The 20,697-nt window shown below is 47.7% G+C and overlaps 14 non-coding genes across 14 annotated transcripts; all 14 read left to right on the forward strand.

Moving 5' to 3' along the window:
- Positions 1 to 102: 102 nt before the first annotated feature.
- On the forward strand, positions 103 to 293 carry LOC142687494 (U2 spliceosomal RNA). Its single transcript, XR_012856713.1, has one exon. It is a non-coding gene; the product is annotated as a U2 spliceosomal RNA (small nuclear RNA).
- A 1,292-nt stretch (positions 294 to 1,585) lies between these two features.
- LOC142687448 (U2 spliceosomal RNA) lies at positions 1,586 to 1,776 on the forward strand. The gene has a single exon (XR_012856671.1). It is a non-coding gene; the product is annotated as a U2 spliceosomal RNA (small nuclear RNA).
- Positions 1,777 to 3,076: 1,300 nt separating this feature from the next.
- Positions 3,077 to 3,267, forward strand: LOC142687449 (U2 spliceosomal RNA). The gene has a single exon (XR_012856672.1). It is a non-coding gene; the product is annotated as a U2 spliceosomal RNA (small nuclear RNA).
- Positions 3,268 to 4,547: 1,280 nt separating this feature from the next.
- Positions 4,548 to 4,738, forward strand: LOC142687451 (U2 spliceosomal RNA). Its single transcript, XR_012856674.1, has one exon. It is a non-coding gene; the product is annotated as a U2 spliceosomal RNA (small nuclear RNA).
- A 1,288-nt stretch (positions 4,739 to 6,026) lies between these two features.
- Positions 6,027 to 6,217, forward strand: LOC142687452 (U2 spliceosomal RNA). Its single transcript, XR_012856675.1, has one exon. It is a non-coding gene; the product is annotated as a U2 spliceosomal RNA (small nuclear RNA).
- A 1,288-nt stretch (positions 6,218 to 7,505) lies between these two features.
- Positions 7,506 to 7,696, forward strand: LOC142687453 (U2 spliceosomal RNA). The gene has a single exon (XR_012856676.1). It is a non-coding gene; the product is annotated as a U2 spliceosomal RNA (small nuclear RNA).
- Positions 7,697 to 8,988: 1,292 nt separating this feature from the next.
- Positions 8,989 to 9,179, forward strand: LOC142687454 (U2 spliceosomal RNA). The gene has a single exon (XR_012856677.1). It is a non-coding gene; the product is annotated as a U2 spliceosomal RNA (small nuclear RNA).
- A 1,300-nt stretch (positions 9,180 to 10,479) lies between these two features.
- Positions 10,480 to 10,670, forward strand: LOC142687455 (U2 spliceosomal RNA). Its single transcript, XR_012856678.1, has one exon. It is a non-coding gene; the product is annotated as a U2 spliceosomal RNA (small nuclear RNA).
- A 1,272-nt stretch (positions 10,671 to 11,942) lies between these two features.
- On the forward strand, positions 11,943 to 12,133 carry LOC142687456 (U2 spliceosomal RNA). The gene has a single exon (XR_012856679.1). It is a non-coding gene; the product is annotated as a U2 spliceosomal RNA (small nuclear RNA).
- A 1,284-nt stretch (positions 12,134 to 13,417) lies between these two features.
- On the forward strand, positions 13,418 to 13,608 carry LOC142687458 (U2 spliceosomal RNA). Its single transcript, XR_012856680.1, has one exon. It is a non-coding gene; the product is annotated as a U2 spliceosomal RNA (small nuclear RNA).
- Positions 13,609 to 14,902: 1,294 nt separating this feature from the next.
- LOC142687459 (U2 spliceosomal RNA) lies at positions 14,903 to 15,093 on the forward strand. The gene has a single exon (XR_012856681.1). It is a non-coding gene; the product is annotated as a U2 spliceosomal RNA (small nuclear RNA).
- Positions 15,094 to 16,390: 1,297 nt separating this feature from the next.
- LOC142687460 (U2 spliceosomal RNA) lies at positions 16,391 to 16,581 on the forward strand. The gene has a single exon (XR_012856682.1). It is a non-coding gene; the product is annotated as a U2 spliceosomal RNA (small nuclear RNA).
- A 1,292-nt stretch (positions 16,582 to 17,873) lies between these two features.
- On the forward strand, positions 17,874 to 18,062 carry LOC142687516 (U2 spliceosomal RNA). The gene has a single exon (XR_012856733.1). It is a non-coding gene; the product is annotated as a U2 spliceosomal RNA (small nuclear RNA).
- Positions 18,063 to 19,366: 1,304 nt separating this feature from the next.
- Positions 19,367 to 19,557, forward strand: LOC142687461 (U2 spliceosomal RNA). Its single transcript, XR_012856683.1, has one exon. It is a non-coding gene; the product is annotated as a U2 spliceosomal RNA (small nuclear RNA).
- Positions 19,558 to 20,697: the final 1,140 nt, after the last annotated feature.

Below are 20,697 nucleotides of genomic sequence, written 5' to 3' on the forward strand. Positions count from 1 at the left end.
GCCTGCAGGGCCCCATGGAATTGCCTAGAAGTAGGCTGAATCGCTGCAAGGGCTGAACAGCAGTATCGGGCAGGCTCGGGCAACGCGCGGCCCGTTCGGGTTATCGCTTCTCGGCCTTTTGGCTAAGATCAAGTGTAGTATCTGTTCTTATCAGTTTAATATCTGATACGTCCCCTATCTGGGGACCATATATTAAATGGATTTTTAGAACAGGGAGATGGAAATAGAGCTTGCTCTGTCCACTCCACGCATTGACCTGGTATTTCAGTATTTCCAGGACCGGTGCACCCTTTCCTTATGTGTTGACTAAAAGCAGATTCCAAAAGTGTTTTTTGTCTTTGCTATTGTTTCTGTCTTTCTGAAGGGATCTCCCCTTTTAATCCCATTATTTCAACACCTGTTGGACAATGCATGAGTGATAATGAGCTCATTGATTAAATGCAATTAATGAATAGATTGCCACCTCTTGTTGTGTGTCGTCTGTGTTTCTGTGTTTCCGGCATTTCACATTGGAACACCTCATTCACCTTCCTTGTCTTCTCTCCGCCCTCCCTTTTAGGTAAGTTAAAGAGCTGCACCTGAGCCAGCCACTGATTGATTGATTGATTGATTGATTGATTGATTGATTGATTGATTGATTGATTGATGCAGCACAACAGTCAAATAGTGGAGTGGAGTAGGGGAACAGCAAACAGCCAATAAAGCAGCCCGCCCGCTCGCCTGCCCGCCACAATGGACCTACCTGTGTACACTAGATGGATGTGATGGAATGTACTGTCGTCCCTACATTTCAAGAAGAAGTAAGAATTGCAGTTGCAACAAAGCCTTGCTTGCCTACAAAGAGAGCAGCAATTTGGATTTGTTACTATGTTACCTAGAAGAATAACAAACTGTGCAAGGATGGAGGTTGTAGGAGCAAGGAGAAGTTGTCTGTAAAGTTGGTGGATGCCTATTTTCCATTTTGCAGTCCCTTGTCTCCCTCTTGTGGCCTCCTGGAGGCAACTAGCTGTGCAAAAAAAAGACAGCCTGGCGGCCGGCTGTTGCAGTGTTGCCCTCTCAGGCAACACTGAGTGACTGACTGAGCCTCACCGTCTTATATAAAGTTCAGACGGAACTTTGCACGTGTCATAGTGGAGCCCTCAGGATTCCAGAGCCAGCTTTCTGACATCATAATGGGGCCTCAGAGATAAAAGCCTGGGCCCAGGCAGTGTTGGTCAGTGCTGCTCAGCAGGCAGCACTGGACTGGACTGGATTACAGCTGATACAAGGTGTGAAGGAACAAGGGGTGGCTGTGGGCATGCACTTGCTGCCGCTGCCAGTGTTTATCTGCATGGCAGCAGGGCATTTGGGCGTTGCCAGGAAGGCGTTTTTATGTAGATTCCTCCTCTTTCAGCACTGCATTGTGGTGCAAGCAAAAGAAGCAAATCCTGTCTGGCTTCCTCTCCGGCCTTTATTCACCTCCCGTGTAGCTGTGAGTGTGTGAGCCTGCAGGGCCCCATGGAATTGCCTAGAAGTAGGCTGAATCGCTGCAAGGGCTGAACAGCAGTATCGGGCAGGCTCGGGCAACGCGCGGCCCGTTCGGGTTATCGCTTCTCGGCCTTTTGGCTAAGATCAAGTGTAGTATCTGTTCTTATCAGTTTAATATCTGATACGTCCCCTATCTGGGGACCATATATTAAATGGATTTTTAGAACAGGGAGATGGAAATAGAGCTTGCTCTGTCCACTCCACGCATTGACCTGGTATTGCAGTATTTCCAGGACCGGTGCACCCTTTCCTTATGTGTTGACTAAAAGCAGATTCCAAAAGTGTTTTTTGTCTTTGCTATTGTTTCTGTCTTTCTGAAGGGATCTCCCCTTTTAATCCCATTATTTCAACACCTGTTGGACAATGCATGAGTGATAATGAGCTCATTGATTAAATGCAATTAATGAATAGATTGCCACCTCTTGTTGTGTGTCGTCTGTGTTTCTGTGTTTCCGGCATTTCACATTGGAACACCTCATTCACCTTCCTTGTCTTCTCTCCGCCCTCCCTTTTAGGTAAGTTAAAGAGCTGCACCTGAGCCAGCCACTGATTGATTGATTGATTGATTGATTGATTGATTGATTGATTGATTGATTGATTGATTGATTGATGCAGCACAACAGTCAAATAGTGGAGTGGAGTAGGGGAACAGCAAACAGCCAATAAAGCAGCCCGCCCGCTCGCCTGCCCGCCACAATGGACCTACCTGTGTACACTAGATGGATGTGATGGAATGTACTGTCGTCCCTACATTTCAAGAAGAAGTAAGAATTGCAGTTGCAACAAAGCCTTGCTTGCCTACAAAGAGAGCAGCAATTTGGATTTGTTACTATGTTACCTAGAAGAATAACAAACTGTGCAAGGATGGAGGTTGTAGGAGCAAGGAGAAGTTGTCTGTAAAGTTGGTGGATGCCTATTTTCCATTTTGCAGTCCCTTGTCTCCCTCTTGTGGCCTCCTGGAGGCAACTAGCTGTGCAAAAAAAAGACAGCCTGGCGGCCGGCTGTTGCAGTGTTGCCCTCTCAGGCAACACTGAGTGACTGACTGAGCCTCACCGTCTTATATAAAGTTCAGACGGAACTTTGCACGTGTCATAGTGGAGCCCTCAGGATTCCAGAGCCAGCTTTCTGACATCATAATGGGGCCTCAGAGATAAAAGCCTGGGCCCAGGCAGTGTTGGTCAGTGCTGCTCAGCAGGCAGCACTGGACTGGACTGGATTACAGCTGATACAAGGTGTGAAGGAACAAGGGGTGGCTGTGGGCATGCACTTGCTGCCGCTGCCAGTGTTTATCTGCATGGCAGCAGGGCATTTGGGCGTTGCCAGGAAGGCGTTTTTATGTAGATTCCTCCTCTTTCAGCACTGCATTGTGGTGCAAGCAAAAGAAGCAAATCCTGTCTGGCTTCCTCTCCGGCCTTTATTCACCTCCCGTGTAGCTGTGAGTGTGTGAGCCTGCAGGGCCCCATGGAATTGCCTAGAAGTAGGCTGAATCGCTGCAAGGGCTGAACAGCAGTATCGGGCAGGCTCGGGCAACGCGCGGCCCGTTCGGGTTATCGCTTCTCGGCCTTTTGGCTAAGATCAAGTGTAGTATCTGTTCTTATCAGTTTAATATCTGATACGTCCCCTATCTGGGGACCATATATTAAATGGATTTTTAGAACAGGGAGATGGAAATAGAGCTTGCTCTGTCCACTCCACGCATTGACCTGGTATTGCAGTATTTCCAGGACCGGTGCACCCTTTCCTTATGTGTTGACTAAAAGCAGATTCCAAAAGTGTTTTTTGTCTTTGCTATTGTTTCTGTCTTTCTGAAGGGATCTCCCCTTTTAATCCCATTATTTCAACACCTGTTGGACAATGCATGAGTGATAATGAGCTCATTGATTAAATGCAATTAATGAATAGATTGCCACCTCTTGTTGTGTGTCGTCTGTGTTTCTGTGTTTCCGGCATTTCACATTGGAACACCTCATTCACCTTCCTTGTCTTCTCTCCGCCCTCCCTTTTAGGTAAGTTAAAGAGCTGCACCTGAGCCAGCCACTGATTGATTGATTGATTGATTGATTGATTGATTGATTGATTGATGCAGCACAACAGTCAAATAGTGGAGTGGAGTAGGGGAACAGCAAACAGCCAATAAAGCAGCCCGCCCGCTCGCCTGCCCGCCACAATGGACCTACCTGTGTACACTAGATGGATGTGATGGAATGTACTGTCGTCCCTACATTTCAAGAAGAAGTAAGAATTGCAGTTGCAACAAAGCCTTGCTTGCCTACAAAGAGAGCAGCAATTTGGATTTGTTACTATGTTACCTAGAAGAATAACAAACTGTGCAAGGATGGAGGTTGTAGGAGCAAGGAGAAGTTGTCTGTAAAGTTGGTGGATGCCTATTTTCCATTTTGCAGTCCCTTGTCTCCCTCTTGTGGCCTCCTGGAGGCAACTAGCTGTGCAAAAAAAAGACAGCCTGGCGGCCGGCTGTTGCAGTGTTGCCCTCTCAGGCAACACTGAGTGACTGACTGAGCCTCACCGTCTTATATAAAGTTCAGACGGAACTTTGCACGTGTCATAGTGGAGCCCTCAGGATTCCAGAGCCAGCTTTCTGACATCATAATGGGGCCTCAGAGATAAAAGCCTGGGCCCAGGCAGTGTTGGTCAGTGCTGCTCAGCAGGCAGCACTGGACTGGACTGGATTACAGCTGATACAAGGTGTGAAGGAACAAGGGGTGGCTGTGGGCATGCACTTGCTGCCGCTGCCAGTGTTTATCTGCATGGCAGCAGGGCATTTGGGCGTTGCCAGGAAGGCGTTTTTATGTAGATTCCTCCTCTTTCAGCACTGCATTGTGGTGCAAGCAAAAGAAGCAAATCCTGTCTGGCTTCCTCTCCGGCCTTTATTCACCTCCCGTGTAGCTGTGAGTGTGTGAGCCTGCAGGGCCCCATGGAATTGCCTAGAAGTAGGCTGAATCGCTGCAAGGGCTGAACAGCAGTATCGGGCAGGCTCGGGCAACGCGCGGCCCGTTCGGGTTATCGCTTCTCGGCCTTTTGGCTAAGATCAAGTGTAGTATCTGTTCTTATCAGTTTAATATCTGATACGTCCCCTATCTGGGGACCATATATTAAATGGATTTTTAGAACAGGGAGATGGAAATAGAGCTTGCTCTGTCCACTCCACGCATTGACCTGGTATTGCAGTATTTCCAGGACCGGTGCACCCTTTCCTTATGTGTTGACTAAAAGCAGATTCCAAAAGTGTTTTTTGTCTTTGCTATTGTTTCTGTCTTTCTGAAGGGATCTCCCCTTTTAATCCCATTATTTCAACACCTGTTGGACAATGCATGAGTGATAATGAGCTCATTGATTAAATGCAATTAATGAATAGATTGCCACCTCTTGTTGTGTGTCGTCTGTGTTTCTGTGTTTCCGGCATTTCACATTGGAACACCTCATTCACCTTCCTTGTCTTCTCTCCGCCCTCCCTTTTAGGTAAGTTAAAGAGCTGCACCTGAGCCAGCCACTGATTGATTGATTGATTGATTGATTGATTGATTGATTGATTGATTGATTGATGCAGCACAACAGTCAAATAGTGGAGTGGAGTAGGGGAACAGCAAACAGCCAATAAAGCAGCCCGCCCGCTCGCCTGCCCGCCACAATGGACCTACCTGTGTACACTAGATGGATGTGATGGAATGTACTGTCGTCCCTACATTTCAAGAAGAAGTAAGAATTGCAGTTGCAACAAAGCCTTGCTTGCCTACAAAGAGAGCAGCAATTTGGATTTGTTACTATGTTACCTAGAAGAATAACAAACTGTGCAAGGATGGAGGTTGTAGGAGCAAGGAGAAGTTGTCTGTAAAGTTGGTGGATGCCTATTTTCCATTTTGCAGTCCCTTGTCTCCCTCTTGTGGCCTCCTGGAGGCAACTAGCTGTGCAAAAAAAAGACAGCCTGGCGGCCGGCTGTTGCAGTGTTGCCCTCTCAGGCAACACTGAGTGACTGACTGAGCCTCACCGTCTTATATAAAGTTCAGACGGAACTTTGCACGTGTCATAGTGGAGCCCTCAGGATTCCAGAGCCAGCTTTCTGACATCATAATGGGGCCTCAGAGATAAAAGCCTGGGCCCAGGCAGTGTTGGTCAGTGCTGCTCAGCAGGCAGCACTGGACTGGACTGGATTACAGCTGATACAAGGTGTGAAGGAACAAGGGGTGGCTGTGGGCATGCACTTGCTGCCGCTGCCAGTGTTTATCTGCATGGCAGCAGGGCATTTGGGCGTTGCCAGGAAGGCGTTTTTATGTAGATTCCTCCTCTTTCAGCACTGCATTGTGGTGCAAGCAAAAGAAGCAAATCCTGTCTGGCTTCCTCTCCGGCCTTTATTCACCTCCCGTGTAGCTGTGAGTGTGTGAGCCTGCAGGGCCCCATGGAATTGCCTAGAAGTAGGCTGAATCGCTGCAAGGGCTGAACAGCAGTATCGGGCAGGCTCGGGCAACGCGCGGCCCGTTCGGGTTATCGCTTCTCGGCCTTTTGGCTAAGATCAAGTGTAGTATCTGTTCTTATCAGTTTAATATCTGATACGTCCCCTATCTGGGGACCATATATTAAATGGATTTTTAGAACAGGGAGATGGAAATAGAGCTTGCTCTGTCCACTCCACGCATTGACCTGGTATTGCAGTATTTCCAGGACCGGTGCACCCTTTCCTTATGTGTTGACTAAAAGCAGATTCCAAAAGTGTTTTTTGTCTTTGCTATTGTTTCTGTCTTTCTGAAGGGATCTCCCCTTTTAATCCCATTATTTCAACACCTGTTGGACAATGCATGAGTGATAATGAGCTCATTGATTAAATGCAATTAATGAATAGATTGCCACCTCTTGTTGTGTGTCGTCTGTGTTTCTGTGTTTCCGGCATTTCACATTGGAACACCTCATTCACCTTCCTTGTCTTCTCTCCGCCCTCCCTTTTAGGTAAGTTAAAGAGCTGCACCTGAGCCAGCCACTGATTGATTGATTGATTGATTGATTGATTGATTGATTGATTGATTGATTGATGCAGCACAACAGTCAAATAGTGGAGTGGAGTAGGGGAACAGCAAACAGCCAATAAAGCAGCCCGCCCGCTCGCCTGCCCGCCACAATGGACCTACCTGTGTACACTAGATGGATGTGATGGAATGTACTGTCGTCCCTACATTTCAAGAAGAAGTAAGAATTGCAGTTGCAACAAAGCCTTGCTTGCCTACAAAGAGAGCAGCAATTTGGATTTGTTACTATGTTACCGAGAAGAATAACAAACTGTGCAAGGATGGAGGTTGTAGGAGCAAGGAGAAGTTGTCTGTAAAGTTGGTGGATGCCTATTTTCCATTTTGCAGTCCCTTGTCTCCCTCTTGTGGCCTCCTGGAGGCAACTAGCTGTGCAAAAAAAAGACAGCCTGGCGGCCGGCTGTTGCAGTGTTGCCCTCTCAGGCAACACTGAGTGACTGACTGAGCCTCACCGTCTTATATAAAGTTCAGACGGAACTTTGCACGTGTCATAGTGGAGCCCTCAGGATTCCAGAGCCAGCTTTCTGACATCATAATGGGGCCTCAGAGATAAAAGCCTGGGCCCAGGCAGTGTTGGTCAGTGCTGCTCAGCAGGCAGCACTGGACTGGACTGGATTACAGCTGATACAAGGTGTGAAGGAACAAGGGGTGGCTGTGGGCATGCACTTGCTGCCGCTGCCAGTGTTTATCTGCATGGCAGCAGGGCATTTGGGCGTTGCCAGGAAGGCGTTTTTATGTAGATTCCTCCTCTTTCAGCACTGCATTGTGGTGCAAGCAAAAGAAGCAAATCCTGTCTGGCTTCCTCTCCGGCCTTTATTCACCTCCCGTGTAGCTGTGAGTGTGTGAGCCTGCAGGGCCCCATGGAATTGCCTAGAAGTAGGCTGAATCGCTGCAAGGGCTGAACAGCAGTATCGGGCAGGCTCGGGCAACGCGCGGCCCGTTCGGGTTATCGCTTCTCGGCCTTTTGGCTAAGATCAAGTGTAGTATCTGTTCTTATCAGTTTAATATCTGATACGTCCCCTATCTGGGGACCATATATTAAATGGATTTTTAGAACAGGGAGATGGAAATAGAGCTTGCTCTGTCCACTCCACGCATTGACCTGGTATTGCAGTATTTCCAGGACCGGTGCACCCTTTCCTTATGTGTTGACTAAAAGCAGATTCCAAAAGTGTTTTTTGTCTTTGCTATTGTTTCTGTCTTTCTGAAGGGATCTCCCCTTTTAATCCCATTATTTCAACACCTGTTGGACAATGCATGAGTGATAATGAGCTCATTGATTAAATGCAATTAATGAATAGATTGCCACCTCTTGTTGTGTGTCGTCTGTGTTTCTGTGTTTCCGGCATTTCACATTGGAACACCTCATTCACCTTCCTTGTCTTCTCTCCGCCCTCCCTTTTAGGTAAGTTAAAGAGCTGCACCTGAGCCAGCCACTGATTGATTGATTGATTGATTGATTGATTGATTGATTGATTGATTGATTGATTGATGCAGCACAACAGTCAAATAGTGGAGTGGAGTAGGGGAACAGCAAACAGCCAATAAAGCAGCCCGCCCGCTCGCCTGCCCGCCACAATGGACCTACCTGTGTACACTAGATGGATGTGATGGAATGTACTGTCGTCCCTACATTTCAAGAAGAAGTAAGAATTGCAGTTGCAACAAAGCCTTGCTTGCCTACAAAGAGAGCAGCAATTTGGATTTGTTACTATGTTACCTAGAAGAATAACAAACTGTGCAAGGATGGAGGTTGTAGGAGCAAGGAGAAGTTGTCTGTAAAGTTGGTGGATGCCTATTTTCCATTTTGCAGTCCCTTGTCTCCCTCTTGTGGCCTCCTGGAGGCAACTAGCTGTGCAAAAAAAAGACAGCCTGGCGGCCGGCTGTTGCAGTGTTGCCCTCTCAGGCAACACTGAGTGACTGACTGAGCCTCACCGTCTTATATAAAGTTCAGACGGAACTTTGCACGTGTCATAGTGGAGCCCTCAGGATTCCAGAGCCAGCTTTCTGACATCATAATGGGGCCTCAGAGATAAAAGCCTGGGCCCAGGCAGTGTTGGTCAGTGCTGCTCAGCAGGCAGCACTGGACTGGACTGGATTACAGCTGATACAAGGTGTGAAGGAACAAGGGGTGGCTGTGGGCATGCACTTGCTGCCGCTGCCAGTGTTTATCTGCATGGCAGCAGGGCATTTGGGCGTTGCCAGGAAGGCGTTTTTATGTAGATTCCTCCTCTTTCAGCACTGCATTGTGGTGCAAGCAAAAGAAGCAAATCCTGTCTGGCTTCCTCTCCGGCCTTTATTCACCTCCCGTGTAGCTGTGAGTGTGTGAGCCTGCAGGGCCCCATGGAATTGCCTAGAAGTAGGCTGAATCGCTGCAAGGGCTGAACAGCAGTATCGGGCAGGCTCGGGCAACGCGCGGCCCGTTCGGGTTATCGCTTCTCGGCCTTTTGGCTAAGATCAAGTGTAGTATCTGTTCTTATCAGTTTAATATCTGATACGTCCCCTATCTGGGGACCATATATTAAATGGATTTTTAGAACAGGGAGATGGAAATAGAGCTTGCTCTGTCCACTCCACGCATTGACCTGGTATTGCAGTATTTCCAGGACCGGTGCACCCTTTCCTTATGTGTTGACTAAAAGCAGATTCCAAAAGTGTTTTTTGTCTTTGCTATTGTTTCTGTCTTTCTGAAGGGATCTCCCCTTTTAATCCCATTATTTCAACACCTGTTGGACAATGCATGAGTGATAATGAGCTCATTGATTAAATGCAATTAATGAATAGATTGCCACCTCTTGTTGTGTGTCGTCTGTGTTTCTGTGTTTCCGGCATTTCACATTGGAACACCTCATTCACCTTCCTTGTCTTCTCTCCGCCCTCCCTTTTAGGTAAGTTAAAGAGCTGCACCTGAGCCAGCCACTGATTGATTGATTGATTGATTGATTGATTGATTGATTGATTGATTGATTGATTGATTGATTGATGCAGCACAACAGTCAAATAGTGGAGTGGAGTAGGGGAACAGCAAACAGCCAATAAAGCAGCCCGCCCGCTCGCCTGCCCGCCACAATGGACCTACCTGTGTACACTAGATGGATGTGATGGAATGTACTGTCGTCCCTACATTTCAAGAAGAAGTAAGAATTGCAGTTGCAACAAAGCCTTGCTTGCCTACAAAGAGAGCAGCAATTTGGATTTGTTACTATGTTACCTAGAAGAATAACAAACTGTGCAAGGATGGAGGTTGTAGGAGCAAGGAGAAGTTGTCTGTAAAGTTGGTGGATGCCTATTTTCCATTTTGCAGTCCCTTGTCTCCCTCTTGTGGCCTCCTGGAGGCAACTAGCTGTGCAAAAAAAAGACAGCCTGGCGGCCGGCTGTTGCAGTGTTGCCCTCTCAGGCAACACTGAGTGACTGACTGAGCCTCACCGTCTTATATAAAGTTCAGACGGAACTTTGCACGTGTCATAGTGGAGCCCTCAGGATTCCAGAGCCAGCTTTCTGACATCATAATGGGGCCTCAGAGATAAAAGCCTGGGCCCAGGCAGTGTTGGTCAGTGCTGCTCAGCAGGCAGCACTGGACTGGACTGGATTACAGCTGATACAAGGTGTGAAGGAACAAGGGGTGGCTGTGGGCATGCACTTGCTGCCGCTGCCAGTGTTTATCTGCATGGCAGCAGGGCATTTGGGCGTTGCCAGGAAGGCGTTTTTATGTAGATTCCTCCTCTTTCAGCACTGCATTGTGGTGCAAGCAAAAGAAGCAAATCCTGTCTGGCTTCCTCTCCGGCCTTTATTCACCTCCCGTGTAGCTGTGAGTGTGTGAGCCTGCAGGGCCCCATGGAATTGCCTAGAAGTAGGCTGAATCGCTGCAAGGGCTGAACAGCAGTATCGGGCAGGCTCGGGCAACGCGCGGCCCGTTCGGGTTATCGCTTCTCGGCCTTTTGGCTAAGATCAAGTGTAGTATCTGTTCTTATCAGTTTAATATCTGATACGTCCCCTATCTGGGGACCATATATTAAATGGATTTTTAGAACAGGGAGATGGAAATAGAGCTTGCTCTGTCCACTCCACGCATTGACCTGGTATTGCAGTATTTCCAGGACCGGTGCACCCTTTCCTTATGTGTTGACTAAAAGCAGATTCCAAAAGTGTTTTTTGTCTTTGCTATTGTTTCTGTCTTTCTGAAGGGATCTCCCCTTTTAATCCCATTATTTCAACACCTGTTGGACAATGCATGAGTGATAATGAGCTCATTGATTAAATGCAATTAATGAATAGATTGCCACCTCTTGTTGTGTGTCGTCTGTGTTTCTGTGTTTCCGGCATTTCACATTGGAACACCTCATTCACCTTCCTTGTCTTCTCTCCGCCCTCCCTTTTAGGTAAGTTAAAGAGCTGCACCTGAGCCAGCCACTGATTGATTGATTGATTGATTGATTGATTGATTGATGCAGCACAACAGTCAAATAGTGGAGTGGAGTAGGGGAACAGCAAACAGCCAATAAAGCAGCCCGCCCGCTCGCCTGCCCGCCACAATGGACCTACCTGTGTACACTAGATGGATGTGATGGAATGTACTGTCGTCCCTACATTTCAAGAAGAAGTAAGAATTGCAGTTGCAACAAAGCCTTGCTTGCCTACAAAGAGAGCAGCAATTTGGATTTGTTACTATGTTACCTAGAAGAATAACAAACTGTGCAAGGATGGAGGTTGTAGGAGCAAGGAGAAGTTGTCTGTAAAGTTGGTGGATGCCTATTTTCCATTTTGCAGTCCCTTGTCTCCCTCTTGTGGCCTCCTGGAGGCAACTAGCTGTGCAAAAAAAAGACAGCCTGGCGGCCGGCTGTTGCAGTGTTGCCCTCTCAGGCAACACTGAGTGACTGACTGAGCCTCACCGTCTTATATAAAGTTCAGACGGAACTTTGCACGTGTCATAGTGGAGCCCTCAGGATTCCAGAGCCAGCTTTCTGACATCATAATGGGGCCTCAGAGATAAAAGCCTGGGCCCAGGCAGTGTTGGTCAGTGCTGCTCAGCAGGCAGCACTGGACTGGACTGGATTACAGCTGATACAAGGTGTGAAGGAACAAGGGGTGGCTGTGGGCATGCACTTGCTGCCGCTGCCAGTGTTTATCTGCATGGCAGCAGGGCATTTGGGCGTTGCCAGGAAGGCGTTTTTATGTAGATTCCTCCTCTTTCAGCACTGCATTGTGGTGCAAGCAAAAGAAGCAAATCCTGTCTGGCTTCCTCTCCGGCCTTTATTCACCTCCCGTGTAGCTGTGAGTGTGTGAGCCTGCAGGGCCCCATGGAATTGCCTAGAAGTAGGCTGAATCGCTGCAAGGGCTGAACAGCAGTATCGGGCAGGCTCGGGCAACGCGCGGCCCGTTCGGGTTATCGCTTCTCGGCCTTTTGGCTAAGATCAAGTGTAGTATCTGTTCTTATCAGTTTAATATCTGATACGTCCCCTATCTGGGGACCATATATTAAATGGATTTTTAGAACAGGGAGATGGAAATAGAGCTTGCTCTGTCCACTCCACGCATTGACCTGGTATTGCAGTATTTCCAGGACCGGTGCACCCTTTCCTTATGTGTTGACTAAAAGCAGATTCCAAAAGTGTTTTTTGTCTTTGCTATTGTTTCTGTCTTTCTGAAGGGATCTCCCCTTTTAATCCCATTATTTCAACACCTGTTGGACAATGCATGAGTGATAATGAGCTCATTGATTAAATGCAATTAATGAATAGATTGCCACCTCTTGTTGTGTGTCGTCTGTGTTTCTGTGTTTCCGGCATTTCACATTGGAACACCTCATTCACCTTCCTTGTCTTCTCTCCGCCCTCCCTTTTAGGTAAGTTAAAGAGCTGCACCTGAGCCAGCCACTGATTGATTGATTGATTGATTGATTGATTGATTGATTGATTGATTGATGCAGCACAACAGTCAAATAGTGGAGTGGAGTAGGGGAACAGCAAACAGCCAATAAAGCAGCCCGCCCGCTCGCCTGCCCGCCACAATGGACCTACTTGTGTACACTAGATGGATGTGATGGAATGTACTGTCGTCCCTACATTTCAAGAAGAAGTAAGAATTGCAGTTGCAACAAAGCCTTGCTTGCCTACAAAGAGAGCAGCAATTTGGATTTGTTACTATGTTACCTAGAAGAATAACAAACTGTGCAAGGATGGAGGTTGTAGGAGCAAGGAGAAGTTGTCTGTAAAGTTGGTGGATGCCTATTTTCCATTTTGCAGTCCCTTGTCTCCCTCTTGTGGCCTCCTGGAGGCAACTAGCTGTGCAAAAAAAAGACAGCCTGGCGGCCGGCTGTTGCAGTGTTGCCCTCTCAGGCAACACTGAGTGACTGACTGAGCCTCACCGTCTTATATAAAGTTCAGACGGAACTTTGCACGTGTCATAGTGGAGCCCTCAGGATTCCAGAGCCAGCTTTCTGACATCATAATGGGGCCTCAGAGATAAAAGCCTGGGCCCAGGCAGTGTTGGTCAGTGCTGCTCAGCAGGCAGCACTGGACTGGACTGGATTACAGCTGATACAAGGTGTGAAGGAACAAGGGGTGGCTGTGGGCATGCACTTGCTGCCGCTGCCAGTGTTTATCTGCATGGCAGCAGGGCATTTGGGCGTTGCCAGGAAGGCGTTTTTATGTAGATTCCTCCTCTTTCAGCACTGCATTGTGGTGCAAGCAAAAGAAGCAAATCCTGTCTGGCTTCCTCTCCGGCCTTTATTCACCTCCCGTGTAGCTGTGAGTGTGTGAGCCTGCAGGGCCCCATGGAATTGCCTAGAAGTAGGCTGAATCGCTGCAAGGGCTGAACAGCAGTATCGGGCAGGCTCGGGCAACGCGCGGCCCGTTCGGGTTATCGCTTCTCGGCCTTTTGGCTAAGATCAAGTGTAGTATCTGTTCTTATCAGTTTAATATCTGATACGTCCCCTATCTGGGGACCATATATTAAATGGATTTTTAGAACAGGGAGATGGAAATAGAGCTTGCTCTGTCCACTCCACGCATTGACCTGGTATTGCAGTATTTCCAGGACCGGTGCACCCTTTCCTTATGTGTTGACTAAAAGCAGATTCCAAAAGTGTTTTTTGTCTTTGCTATTGTTTCTGTCTTTCTGAAGGGATCTCCCCTTTTAATCCCATTATTTCAACACCTGTTGGACAATGCATGAGTGATAATGAGCTCATTGATTAAATGCAATTAATGAATAGATTGCCACCTCTTGTTGTGTGTCGTCTGTGTTTCTGTGTTTCCGGCATTTCACATTGGAACACCTCATTCACCTTCCTTGTCTTCTCTCCGCCCTCCCTTTTAGGTAAGTTAAAGAGCTGCACCTGAGCCAGCCACTGATTGATTGATTGATTGATTGATTGATTGATTGATTGATTGATTGATTGATTGATGCAGCACAACAGTCAAATAGTGGAGTGGAGTAGGGGAACAGCAAACAGCCAATAAAGCAGCCCGCCCGCTCGCCTGCCCGCCACAATGGACCTACCTGTGTACACTAGATGGATGTGATGGAATGTACTGTCGTCCCTACATTTCAAGAAGAAGTAAGAATTGCAGTTGCAACAAAGCCTTGCTTGCCTACAAAGAGAGCAGCAATTTGGATTTGTTACTATGTTACCTAGAAGAATAACAAACTGTGCAAGGATGGAGGTTGTAGGAGCAAGGAGAAGTTGTCTGTAAAGTTGGTGGATGCCTATTTTCCATTTTGCAGTCCCTTGTCTCCCTCTTGTGGCCTCCTGGAGGCAACTAGCTGTGCAAAAAAAAGACAGCCTGGCGGCCGGCTGTTGCAGTGTTGCCCTCTCAGGCAACACTGAGTGACTGACTGAGCCTCACCGTCTTATATAAAGTTCAGACGGAACTTTGCACGTGTCATAGTGGAGCCCTCAGGATTCCAGAGCCAGCTTTCTGACATCATAATGGGGCCTCAGAGATAAAAGCCTGGGCCCAGGCAGTGTTGGTCAGTGCTGCTCAGCAGGCAGCACTGGACTGGACTGGATTACAGCTGATACAAGGTGTGAAGGAACAAGGGGTGGCTGTGGGCATGCACTTGCTGCCGCTGCCAGTGTTTATCTGCATGGCAGCAGGGCATTTGGGCGTTGCCAGGAAGGCGTTTTTATGTAGATTCCTCCTCTTTCAGCACTGCATTGTGGTGCAAGCAAAAGAAGCAAATCCTGTCTGGCTTCCTCTCCGGCCTTTATTCACCTCCCGTGTAGCTGTGAGTGTGTGAGCCTGCAGGGCCCCATGGAATTGCCTAGAAGTAGGCTGAATCGCTGCAAGTGGGCTGAACAGCAGTATCGGGCAGGCTCGGGCAACGCGCGGCCCGTTCGGGTTATCGCTTCTCGGCCTTTTGGCTAAGATCAAGTGTAGTATCTGTTCTTATCAGTTTAATATCTGATACGTCCCCTATCTGGGGACCATATATTAAATGGATTTTTAGAACAGGGAGATGGAAATAGAGCTTGCTCTGTCCACTCCACGCATTGACCTGGTATTGCAGTATTTCCAGGACCGGTGCACCCTTTCCTTATGTGTTGACTAAAAGCAGATTCCAAAAGTGTTTTTTGTCTTTGCTATTGTTTCTGTCTTTCTGAAGGGATCTCCCCTTTTAATCCCATTATTTCAACACCTGTTGGACAATGCATGAGTGATAATGAGCTCATTGATTAAATGCAATTAATGAATAGATTGCCACCTCTTGTTGTGTGTCGTCTGTGTTTCTGTGTTTCCGGCATTTCACATTGGAACACCTCATTCACCTTCCTTGTCTTCTCTCCGCCCTCCCTTTTAGGTAAGTTAAAGAGCTGCACCTGAGCCAGCCACTGATTGATTGATTGATTGATTGATTGATTGATTGATTGATTGATTGATTGATTGATTGATTGCAGCACAACAGTCAAATAGTGGAGTGGAGTAGGGGAACAGCAAACAGCCAATAAAGCAGCCCGCCCGCTCGCCTGCCCGCCACAATGGACCTACCTGTGTACACTAGATGGATGTGATGGAATGTACTGTCGTCCCTACATTTCAAGAAGAAGTAAGAATTGCAGTTGCAACAAAGCCTTGCTTGCCTACAAAGAGAGCAGCAATTTGGATTTGTTACTATGTTACCTAGAAGAATAACAAACTGTGCAAGGATGGAGGTTGTAGGAGCAAGGAGAAGTTGTCTGTAAAGTTGGTGGATGCCTATTTTCCATTTTGCAGTCCCTTGTCTCCCTCTTGTGGCCTCCTGGAGGCAACTAGCTGTGCAAAAAAAAGACAGCCTGGCGGCCGGCTGTTGCAGTGTTGCCCTCTCAGGCAACACTGAGTGACTGACTGAGCCTCACCGTCTTATATAAAGTTCAGACGGAACTTTGCACGTGTCATAGTGGAGCCCTCAGGATTCCAGAGCCAGCTTTCTGACATCATAATGGGGCCTCAGAGATAAAAGCCTGGGCCCAGGCAGTGTTGGTCAGTGCTGCTCAGCAGGCAGCACTGGACTGGACTGGATTACAGCTGATACAAGGTGTGAAGGAACAAGGGGTGGCTGTGGGCATGCACTTGCTGCCGCTGCCAGTGTTTATCTGCATGGCAGCAGGGCATTTGGGCGTTGCCAGGAAGGCGTTTTTATGTAGATTCCTCCTCTTTCAGCACTGCATTGTGGTGCAAGCAAAAGAAGCAAATCCTGTCTGGCTTCCTCTCCGGCCTTTATTCACCTCCCGTGTAGCTGTGAGTGTGTGAGCCTGCAGGGCCCCATGGAATTGCCTAGAAGTAGGCTGAATCGCTGCAAGGGCTGAACAGCAGTATCGGGCAGGCTCGGGCAACGCGCGGCCCGTTCGGGTTATCGCTTCTCGGCCTTTTGGCTAAGATCAAGTGTAGTATCTGTTCTTATCAGTTTAATATCTGATACGTCCCCTATCTGGGGACCATATATTAAATGGATTTTTAGAACAGGGAGATGGAAATAGAGCTTGCTCTGTCCACTCCACGCATTGACCTGGTATTGCAGTATTTCCAGGACCGGTGCACCCTTTCCTTATGTGTTGACTAAAAGCAGATTCCAAAAGTGTTTTTTGTCTTTGCTATTGTTTCTGTCTTTCTGAAGGGATCTCCCCTTTTAATCCCATTATTTCAACACCTGTTGGACAATGCATGAGTGATAATGAGCTCATTGATTAAATGCAATTAATGAATAGATTGCCACCTCTTGTTGTGTGTCGTCTGTGTTTCTGTGTTTCCGGCATTTCACATTGGAACACCTCATTCACCTTCCTTGTCTTCTCTCCGCCCTCCCTTTTAGGTAAGTTAAAGAGCTGCACCTGAGCCAGCCACTGATTGATTGATTGATTGATTGATTGATTGATTGATTGATTGATTGATTGATTGATGCAGCACAACAGTCAAATAGTGGAGTGGAGTAGGGGAACAGCAAACAGCCAATAAAGCAGCCCGCCCGCTCGCCTGCCCGCCACAATGGACCTACCTGTGTACACTAGATGGATGTGATGGAATGTACTGTCGTCCCTACATTTCAAGAAGAAGTAAGAATTGCAGTTGCAACAAAGCCTTGCTTGCCTACAAAGAGAGCAGCAATTTGGATTTGTTACTATGTTACCTAGAAGAATAACAAACTGTGCAAGGATGGAGGTTGTAGGAGCAAGGAGAAGTTGTCTGTAAAGTTGGTGGATGCCTATTTTCCATTTTGCAGTCCCTTGTCTCCCTCTTGTGGCCTCCTGGAGGCAACTAGCTGTGCAAAAAAAAGACAGCCTGGCGGCCGGCTGTTGCAGTGTTGCCCTCTCAGGCAACACTGAGTGACTGACTGAGCCTCACCGTCTTATATAAAGTTCAGACGGAACTTTGCACGTGTCATAGTGGAGCCCTCAGGATTCCAGAGCCAGCTTTCTGACATCATAATGGGGCCTCAGAGATAAAAGCCTGGGCCCAGGCAGTGTTGGTCAGTGCTGCTCAGCAGGCAGCACTGGACTGGACTGGATTACAGCTGATACAAGGTGTGAAGGAACAAGGGGTGGCTGTGGGCATGCACTTGCTGCCGCTGCCAGTGTTTATCTGCATGGCAGCAGGGCATTTGGGCGTTGCCAGGAAGGCGTTTTTATGTAGATTCCTCCTCTTTCAGCACTGCATTGTGGTGCAAGCAAAAGAAGCAAATCCTGTCTGGCTTCCTCTCCGGCCTTTATTCACCTCCCGTGTAGCTGTGAGTGTGTGAGCCTGCAGGGCCCCATGGAATTGCCTAGAAGTAGGCTGAATCGCTGCAAGGGCTGAACAGCAGTATCGGGCAGGCTCGGGCAACGCGCGGCCCGTTCGGGTTATCGCTTCTCGCTTTTGGCTAAGATCAAGTGTAGTATCTGTTCTTATCAGTTTAATATCTGATACGTCCCCTATCTGGGGACCATATATTAAATGGATTTTTAGAACAGGGAGATGGAAATAGAGCTTGCTCTGTCCACTCCACGCATTGACCTGGTATTGCAGTATTTCCAGGACCGGTGCACCCTTTCCTTATGTGTTGACTAAAAGCAGATTCCAAAAGTGTTTTTTGTCTTTGCTATTGTTTCTGTCTTTCTGAAGGGATCTCCCCTTTTAATCCCATTATTTCAACACCTGTTGGACAATGCATGAGTGATAATGAGCTCATTGATTAAATGCAATTAATGAATAGATTGCCACCTCTTGTTGTGTGTCGTCTGTGTTTCTGTGTTTCCGGCATTTCACATTGGAACACCTCATTCACCTTCCTTGTCTTCTCTCCGCCCTCCCTTTTAGGTAAGTTAAAGAGCTGCACCTGAGCCAGCCACTGATTGATTGATTGATTGATTGATTGATTGATTGATTGATTGATTGATTGATTGATTGATTGATTGATGCAGCACAACAGTCAAATAGTGGAGTGGAGTAGGGGAACAGCAAACAGCCAATAAAGCAGCCCGCCCGCTCGCCTGCCCGCCACAATGGACCTACCTGTGTACACTAGATGGATGTGATGGAATGTACTGTCGTCCCTACATTTCAAGAAGAAGTAAGAATTGCAGTTGCAACAAAGCCTTGCTTGCCTACAAAGAGAGCAGCAATTTGGATTTGTTACTATGTTACCTAGAAGAATAACAAACTGTGCAAGGATGGAGGTTGTAGGAGCAAGGAGAAGTTGTCTGTAAAGTTGGTGGATGCCTATTTTCCATTTTGCAGTCCCTTGTCTCCCTCTTGTGGCCTCCTGGAGGCAACTAGCTGTGCAAAAAAAAGACAGCCTGGCGGCCGGCTGTTGCAGTGTTGCCCTCTCAGGCAACACTGAGTGACTGACTGAGCCTCACCGTCTTATATAAAGTTCAGACGGAACTTTGCACGTGTCATAGTGGAGCCCTCAGGATTCCAGAGCCAGCTTTCTGACATCATAATGGGGCCTCAGAGATAAAAGCCTGGGCCCAGGCAGTGTTGGTCAGTGCTGCTCAGCAGGCAGCACTGGACTGGACTGGATTACAGCTGATACAAGGTGTGAAGGAACAAGGGGTGGCTGTGGGCATGCACTTGCTGCCGCTGCCAGTGTTTATCTGCATGGCAGCAGGGCATTTGGGCGTTGCCAGGAAGGCGTTTTTATGTAGATTCCTCCTCTTTCAGCACTGCATTGTGGTGCAAGCAAAAGAAGCAAATCCTGTCTGGCTTCCTCTCCGGCCTTTATTCACCTCCCGTGTAGCTGTGAGTGTGTGAGCCTGCAGGGCCCCATGGAATTGCCTAGAAGTAGGCTGAATCGCTGCAAGGGCTGAACAGCAGTATCGGGCAGGCTCGGGCAACGCGCGGCCCGTTCGGGTTATCGCTTCTCGGCCTTTTGGCTAAGATCAAGTGTAGTATCTGTTCTTATCAGTTTAATATCTGATACGTCCCCTATCTGGGGACCATATATTAAATGGATTTTTAGAACAGGGAGATGGAAATAGAGCTTGCTCTGTCCACTCCACGCATTGACCTGGTATTGCAGTATTTCCAGGACCGGTGCACCCTTTCCTTATGTGTTGACTAAAAGCAGATTCCAAAAGTGTTTTTTGTCTTTGCTATTGTTTCTGTCTTTCTGAAGGGATCTCCCCTTTTAATCCCATTATTTCAACACCTGTTGGACAATGCATGAGTGATAATGAGCTCATTGATTAAATGCAATTAATGAATAGATTGCCACCTCTTGTTGTGTGTCGTCTGTGTTTCTGTGTTTCCGGCATTTCACATTGGAACACCTCATTCACCTTCCTTGTCTTCTCTCCGCCCTCCCTTTTAGGTAAGTTAAAGAGCTGCACCTGAGCCAGCCACTGATTGATTGATTGATTGATTGATTGATTGATTGATTGATTGATTGATTGATGCAGCACAACAGTCAAATAGTGGAGTGGAGTAGGGGAACAGCAAACAGCCAATAAAGCAGCCCGCCCGCTCGCCTGCCCGCCACAATGGACTTACCTGTGTACACTAGATGGATGTGATGGAATGTACTGTCGTCCCTACATTTCAAGAAGAAGTAAGAATTGCAGTTGCAACAAAGCCTTGCTTGCCTACAAAGAGAGCAGCAATTTGGATTTGTTACTATGTTACCTAGAAGAATAACAAACTGTGCAAGGATGGAGGTTGTAGGAGCAAGGAGAAGTTGTCTGTAAAGTTGGTGGATGCCTATTTTCCATTTTGCAGTCCCTTGTCTCCCTCTTGTGGCCTCCTGGAGGCAACTAGCTGTGCAAAAAAAAGACAGCCTGGCGGCCGGCTGTTGCAGTGTTGCCCTCTCAGGCAACACTGAGTGACTGACTGAGCCTCACCGTCTTATATAAAGTTCAGACGGAACTTTGCACGTGTCATAGTGGAGCCCTCAGGATTCCAGAGCCAGCTTTCTGACATCATAATGGGGCCTCAGAGATAAAAGCCTGGGCCCAGGCAGTGTTGGTCAGTGCTGCTCAGCAGGCAGCACTGGACTGGACTGGATTACAGCTGATACAAGGTGTGAAGGAACAAGGGGTGGCTGTGGGCATGCACTTGCTGCCGCTGCCAGTGTTTATCTGCATGGCAGCAGGGCATTTGGGCGTTGCCAGGAAGGCGTTTTTATGTAGATTCCTCCTCTTTCAGCACTGCATTGTGGTGCAAGCAAAAGAAGCAAATCCTGTCTGGCT

Source organism: Rhinoderma darwinii (genome assembly GCF_050947455.1).
Source record: "Rhinoderma darwinii isolate aRhiDar2 chromosome 5 unlocalized genomic scaffold, aRhiDar2.hap1 SUPER_5_unloc_23, whole genome shotgun sequence".
NCBI classification, from domain to species: domain Eukaryota; kingdom Metazoa; phylum Chordata; class Amphibia; order Anura; family Rhinodermatidae; genus Rhinoderma; species Rhinoderma darwinii.